Here is an 8,085-nt window from a genome sequence, read left to right on the forward strand (position 1 = left end):
AAGAACTAAAATCTGAACCCCACTCACCCTATTCACAACTAATCTAAAGGTTGTCTTGAATTTGTTTCCATCAGAGAAAAGCTATTGAGGCGTAGTAGGCGTAAATTCGAAATTTTATAATTTCCAAACTGGACTACCAACCACCATAAGTGATTTCAGAAACTCGTCATTAAGAATGTGTTCTCTTGTTCTCAATAAATCGACTGAAAAAGATTTAGTCCAAGGAAAAATATTACCTATATAAACTTCTTGGTCCGGATGAATCTGAATCATTAGCTCCCAAAAGCGTTTTCAGTTGTGGAACTTTCCGCAAAAATTCTCTGGGTGCGTTCCTTCCTGGACATGTCGCCAAGTATGGCAAATCTCTATCCTTTTCAATTCTTCCGTATATTTCTTATCGTGATGTGCAGCGTGAAATCAGGTCAGGTCACAAGATTTTATGGCGATCTGTATCAGACAAACTAGGCGTATTTGAAGTTGAGGTTCCTAGAGAACCTCAGGAGCGAAAAAAACAAGGTACTCACGATCTTACAGTTTCTTTATGAAGGTCTCCGAAAAGATAGATCAATTGATGGCAGAAGAAAAGATCTAAAATCTGGATTCCAATCACCCTATAAGATATCTTGAATTTGTTCCTATGGAATTTGTGATACGAATAAAATGTTATTGAGGAAGCTACAAAATCGTCTACAATATTCGTATTCTAGGACTTTTAAATTACAAGAATAATCTAATAACCAATCCATTATGTTTTTACTGATCAATCATAATTTCAAGTACTCACTCAACCAGGTGGATTGCGTTCTCTACATACTCTTAAAAATCCCAAAAAAGGTCAGGAAATGTTTTCATGCGTTGTCGGTATAAAATTAAAACTTTGTAGTTACGAAATGATACTAACAACCATAAGCGAGTTCAGGACCTCCTCATCAAGAATTATGTTCTCTTGTTCTCAATAAATCGATTTAAATTCTGAAAAAGATTTAATCCAAAGGAAAAAAATTACCTACATAGATTTGTTGCTCTGAACAAGTCATTTTCTCCCAAAAACGTTTTCAATTATGGAAATGTTCGATGAAATTCTTTGAATGTGTTACTTCCTGGACATGTCGCCAAATAGGACAAATCTTCTATCCTTTCCAATTCTATACATTTCACGTCATATTGTCTCGATGAAAAACAGGTCAGGTTCAAAGGGTTTATGCTTATCTGAATCAGATTAACTAGGCATATTTGAAGCGAAAAGGTTCCCAGGGAACCTCAGAAATTTAAAAATTGAAAAAGATTCAATCCGAAGAGAAAAAAAATTACCTATATAGATTTCTTGTTCCGGATAAATCTGTATCATTAGCTCCAAAACCGTTTTCAATTATGGAAATGTTCGATGAAATTCTTTGGGTGCGTTACTTCCTGGACTTGTCGCCAAACATAACAAATCGCCATCCTATATCCTTCCAATTCTTCTGTACATATCAAGTCATATTGTCTCGATCAGGTCAGGTTTGAAGGGTTTATGGTTATCTGTATCAGATTTACTAGGCATGTTTGAAGCGACAAGGTTCCCACGGAACCTCAAGAGTTCAAAAACAAGGTACTCACGATTCTCTAGTTTCTGTATGAATCATCTCAGACAATAACGATCAAGAGACGACATCAAAAAGAACTAAAATCTGGATTCCATTCACTCTATTCACAACTAGCCTGTAGGTTATCTCGAATTATTTAACTAATATTATTATGGAGCTACAAAAAAGCATTAGGGGAACCCTCACTCAATTCTTTGTACTCGTTAGGATACTGGATAACACGGGATGTTCCATTCTAATGCATTCACCACGTGCAGTAAGTTAGTTTCACCAAGTTTTTCCTATTCATCCACTCTGTGCAAGTTCCAAATGAAATGTTCATAGCAAATTGATTCTTGTGCTAATAACATCAACAGTGACAGGCATTTCGTTCCACAAAAGAAACGACAACGATTCTAGAACATAGCTGAAAACAATTGCAGCAGGCAAAAATGCTCATCCGCATTAGACTTCTGAAATTCACCTTATCAATGAAGTACTGTTAATCACTCACTCATGCTTGATTGAAAATATCCAAAATAATTTCCAGGCAATGTTACATAATTTCAGAGTTATTTCTACCAAAATTACAAGCCTTTAGATAATGAATCCAGAGTACCCTAACATTAAATGCAACTTAAGCACAACTTTCTGCCAGATTGGAATAGAACCTAAAAGAATTTTTTTTTAACTACCTCACATCACCGAGATGATACAGACTTTTGATTCTTTCTTCGTGATATTTCAAGGAAATAGGCCAGTTCAAAGATATGAGGGATTATTGTGCTCTCCGCTTACTTCTCAATTTATCTGCAATAAGACTTGCGTAATAATACTAACCTTTCGGAATGGGTAGTTATTTCACGTCAAATTCTTCTCCAGGTAGTTCAACCCAGAAGGTTTCGAGTGTCCTGATGATGAATATGATATTCAATACATGTTAAAACTTGTAGATTCTCGAAATCTTTGGAAATAATAAATACCTCGTCTCCACAAACTTATAGATTTCTTGTCCAAGATAAGGTAGCCGAATTGAATTCCTTTTTTCTCACAGAGGAGTCTCTGCGTCAACTGCTGTTTCCATACGGAAAAATATCTAAAACTGAAGCCAACTTCTACGTGTTTTTGTTACCTAGTTCACGATCAATGGCACCCATAAAAATTTTCATTTCTTCATTCTTCAGTTCGAGTAGGATTTTCATACGTTAGGAATGTGCTCGATAATCCAGGCTCATTGCGGCATAAAAATATCACTTGGTAGACGATTTTCAAAGGAACGAGACCAGAGAGATTTTCGAAGTACTAGTAGTAGATAGCCTTGAAAATAATGGTAATCCTCTAATTTCAAGGATGAATATGTTACCTGCGAGTAATGAGAGTGCTGGATTTTTGTCCGGATTCGTCCACATTGCTTATACATGGGTTTAGGTCGATAAGTTACAGTTTAGACCAGTTGGAATTAATGGGATATTTCTCGTGACGTGATGAGAGGATCAGTGCTATTAGTGCTGTAGAAAAATCCTGTTTCTTTAGGGGATTATGGAAATGGTTAAATGCATATCCAAGTGTAAGGCGATTACTTTTTGGTATGTTCTTGCAAGCATCTTTATAACTATTCTTCCTTATGTGTTATTTCATTGCTTTTATTCTAAAAAATCAGCTGTGTGTGTTGTATTGGAATAAGCTTCGTCTATAACTATTTCTGAAAAAAATAGCAATCCATATGTTCATAGCCATGCATTTTTGCATCACAAAAAGGCGTGTTCCATTTCATCAAAATGTGCAACTGGTCTCTTTGTGGATTTATAGATGAAGCATTCTCAAAACAACATCGAGTGCGTTTCATCAGAGATGTTTTTCATGATGAATCCAAGATACCTAAAACGAATCGGGCTTATCTACATCTCATCAGAGGATGAACGAATATCGAATTTTTTTAGTTGAAATATCCCACAGTAAAAAAAATTACTGAACGGTTTATTCAACGTAGGCAGGTTAACCGATTTTGTGACTCAATTCATGTGGCAAAATTGAAAAGTGAACCATCACGGTGTTTCTCAAATGCTATTCAAATATTCCCCGAGAAAAACTATCGGACAAGGGCATGACAAATTATAACGGAAAACAGCTTTCAGAAAAAAAATTCTGCCGATTCGACTGGTTTTCAGAATCAAGTACCCAGACAATTACAATTTTTTTCGCTTCAACTTAAAGCAATATTCTTTCACAATTTATTAATATTTTTTCCATATCTGAATCAGTTTTGGATTTGAATATATGTATATAAAGGTTGTTTTCCATTTTTTCTAGCTAATTCATTCCAAATCGTCCTGCAAAATTTAAAATCGATATTCGGGAAAAGTCGCTCAAGATTCAATGAATAGTTGATTTAAATATTGATAAAACTCAAAATTTTACATCAAGTATTCATTGAACCATACACAAAATGGATCAATTTTTCCTAAATTTGATTTCAAACTTCTTTGGGGTAATTTTGAATGAAATATTCAGGCTCTTACCTACAGTATATTCTTGAGGTCGAAAGAAAACTGTTTATGCGAGAAAACATGGTAAAAATAGTAATTGTAAAAGAAATATTTTTACAACTTCAGAAGAAATCGAAGTTGAAATGAAAAAAATTCTTTTTCGGAAAGATATTTAATTTTGAAAACCAGTCGAATTTGTCTTATCTGTTTTTTTTTGAGAAATCTTTTTTCCTTTATAACTTTTTATGCCAATGTTCGATTATTTTTCTCTTGAAACATCGAATAAGCTCGTGAAAATTACAATCCAATTGATGGTTTATTTTTCAATTTTGATCAACGAGTAAGTTACAAAATCAACTGACCCGCCTACGTACGTGAAACACTACAAGATGGTCATATTTAAAGGTTCAGGATCTTCGAAAATTGAGGAAACAAACATTTTTCATGCAGATACAGACACTGAAAAAAGTTGATTCCAACAATTTTTGAAGTGTATATTGAGTTTTATATTTTTATGCATCATAAATTATTCAGACCCTAAGAATAAAATCCAAGGGTTGAAAAATTAAGAAATATCTACTTGTGTAACAATCACAAATAAGCACTCAAGCCCGATCAATTTTCTGGCAGAAATTTACTTTTTCCAGAACTGAAAAATAAATTACTGCCCCAAAAAAAAATCAGAACTTTTCATTGAATGCTCAAATGAATCGTTTCCTCACACTTCCTAACATCAATCAATCTGTTTCCTACAGAAATTATTAATATATACTCGTAGCTTACCGAGACTTGAAAGTTTGAGTAAAAAGAGCGTAAACGTGGTTACATTGAGGAAGAAGTAGATTCCCCTCCTGCTAACGGAATGAATGGTTTCAGCTATATTTCTCGTTCAGCGGGTGTATGACGCCTCAACGATTAGAGTATGTCACCAGTGGCGGACTCCCCAAAGGATTTTCAGTAGTGGCTAACTCCTCTGCTATCTCGTGACTAAGTTAAGGTAAAATCGATTATCTATCTATGTGCTCTGCTTTTCAGTCGGCAATTGAACATTCTGCCAACCTAAGGGGTAACATTTTCCATCAGTAGAGAATATTACAAATGGACAAATAATCAAGTCACCAAAGTGTGGACTTCTTTCTGCTCAGAAAGATCGTGACAGCTGCAATGAATTTTCATCAATAATCAACATAGATTTCACAACACGAGCTCATTATGTATGAAAACACGGTTGATCATCAAAAAAATTTAAAGCAGCTGAAATAAGAGAATACATCTCAATTCATAAAATATAGATTTCAATTTCAGAGTCTCATAGAACAGTAAAATGTACCTTATTACATTACTGTTCCTGGCGGATACCAAGGGATTTCCAAAATAAGTTTGAAACCTGTTTTTCCTAAGTTCTCCAAGCGGTCAAACACATCTTCAACAATTCAACGTTGCAAGTTCTTCACACGCAACCTCTCACCCTGAACGACAACCTCAACACAGCAGTCAGCTCTAGATTGCTCCTCATGCGCATTAGTTGTATCGGGGGAATAAAGATCGATGAAATAGGAAAAAGTTGCTCCAACTTCCATTGCAACCACACCAACATGTAAAATCAAAAAATATTAAGTATTGGATAGGACTTCAAATACACAATGATTCAGAAGTGATTTCAAACATTATTTTTATTAGGTATTTACAAAATTTTTATCACAATATTTACATTCAAACTATCACAGATAAAACAATTGATTGATCAAAATTCATATTTTTTTTATTATCACATATTTCGATCTAGATCAAATACCAATTTACGGTAAAAATGTGAATGTGGCCATAAATTTTCAGAAATTTAGAACATAATTGAGTTAATAATTTAAGATACAGCCAACTACTAAACTACAACATTTGTTAAGAACGTAGATCAGTATACTCTAGTAAGTACGTGGTAGATATAATGCTCATTACCTTAAAAAGTTCGTGCGATTCGGCATCAACCTGCGCATCGATGAGATCCAACGCGACCTATGTACCTATTTCTGAAAACTTATGGCCTACCGTATAAATCAAACCTGAATGAAGCAGTCCTTCATGGCTGGGATCTGGCGTCATCATACTGGAAGGAAAAAACTATGTTGAATATCACAATATAGACTTCCATTTCGAGCATTTTCAGACTACCTAGACATGGTATTTTTTACACTTTTGAGTTTATTCATAAAATCACTTATTTCCTTCTCCAATTCACATAAAATAGGATCGTTTTTTAATCGACTTTCAATATTATGGAACTCCTCGGCCTTCGTGGAACCTTCGTCGACAGGTCTTCTAACAGATTGTACCCGTTTCAAGTATTTCAAACGGTCGAGTGAATTTGACAAAAGTGCAATAGCTAACAAATTCGGTTTGTTACGCCTGGCAAAATGAGATTTTTTCATCTTTAATTTACGTATCCAAACACCCAAATTCTCTTTACTTGAAACGGAATGTTCAGCATTTAGAGTCGACGCCATGTTGGGTTCAAGAATTTCGTTTGTTAATGCAATAAACGATGACAGTATTCAAAGAAACGCACCTCAACAGAGTTTTTCTTCTGGCAGAGTCTGGAACAAGTGGAACAACAGGAACACACATTCGAAATAACCCAATTTCGAAAATCTCACTTCACAATTGTTTCAACTAGCAAAGCTCGCCTAAACACCTCACCCCAAAGCTGCAGAATTTAAAATGGCCGAAATGAAAGCGGACGTCAATTTATATGAGAACTGCCAGTTGAAAATGTATTCCTACGCCAACTTAGGCAAGTAGATCCTACTGTTACTAGCTATTGTAGAAATTCCCATGGTAAATTCATAGTAATTATATTTCGAAGACATTATTTAATGCTTTTTCAACAGATATTTCTAAAAAATTCTGTAGTTGCTTCGCGATATATGGATATTATATGATTTCTATATTGAATTGTGGCGGAGGAATCCTTCTCTGGCAATTACTCGCCTGGGTATAGTTCGTTTGGTCCGAAAGTGTTTGGCTTGGATGTATAGTGCGATCAATGTAAACATTGTAAATTATGTACTTGTTTACAAGAGAATATTTTAGAATTGAATTGAAAAATTTATTTTTTGCACGAAATCTTCCTGAACATAATGAGGAATATCTCAAAAATGTGATTTATTGGAAGGAAACTGTATTCAAAAGCAACAATAGAAATTTACAGATTTACGCAATTCGCTTTTCAATTTCATTACATGTCATATTTTAATATTGAATGTTATACTTCATCCTGTGAAACTGCGCTGAAACCATATAGATGGCAATTACAATCATTATTATGATTATTCAATCAATGGCCATTTCAGGCCAGGGTCATTCTGCAATTCACTGTACAGCGTCTGTAGGAATGATTGTAACATCGCAGAGGTTTTTGATTTGGATTGCTCTTCCAATAAAAAACTCAAAACTCTGAAACTAGTTTGGTCGAGTTGTTAGGTTTTTTTCATTCATAATAGGATAAAATTTTTAGAACTTTATGCTTCTCTGTTTTGTCAGGTTATGAGAGACTCTGAAGATCACTTTCATTCTGCATTTTTTCTTGGAACATGTTCAGTATTTGAATACAAAATCTGTATCCGTAGGATGCACTGTTTTGGAGGAAAATTAATTCTCACAATGTACTGTAGTATATTTTTGAAAAATATTTTGACGATAAAACATGAGCAACTTGAACTCATTCAATAAAAAAGCGATCTTAAAAACTGAAGAATGTGTCGAAGCAGGTGTGTTAGTTTATTCGAGCAATTTAGGATTGAATTTTTTCATTTTATTCATTTTTCAATTCTTATAATTTGTTTTGTTTCTATTTATAAGATCCTAATTTCGTTTTGTATCGTTCGTTCATATAATTCATGTTTCATCATGATTTATCGTCAAAACTTTTTTTCATCTTAAGCCCGTTTGCAACAGCCGAGAATTCTCTGGAGAATTCTGTACAAAATTCTCGCAAGAAAAGGGCGGAGCCTATTTAGTACGCAACTGAACAGAGAATT

The 8,085-nt window shown here is 34.3% G+C and overlaps 1 long non-coding RNA gene across 1 annotated transcript; it reads right to left on the bottom strand.

Annotated features, from left to right (window-relative positions):
* Nucleotides 1-445: 445 nt before the first annotated feature.
* LOC123308799 lies at nucleotides 446-6,785 on the bottom strand. Its single transcript, XR_006537167.1, has 5 exons — nucleotides 6,615-6,785; nucleotides 5,382-6,155; nucleotides 4,835-5,110; nucleotides 2,549-3,443; nucleotides 446-2,476 (listed from the first exon to the last, which is right to left on the bottom strand). It is a non-coding gene; the product is annotated as an uncharacterized LOC123308799 (long non-coding RNA).
* Nucleotides 6,786-8,085: the final 1,300 nt, after the last annotated feature.

This window comes from Coccinella septempunctata, chromosome 2, assembly GCF_907165205.1.
Source record: "Coccinella septempunctata chromosome 2, icCocSept1.1, whole genome shotgun sequence".
NCBI classification, from domain to species: domain Eukaryota; kingdom Metazoa; phylum Arthropoda; class Insecta; order Coleoptera; family Coccinellidae; genus Coccinella; species Coccinella septempunctata.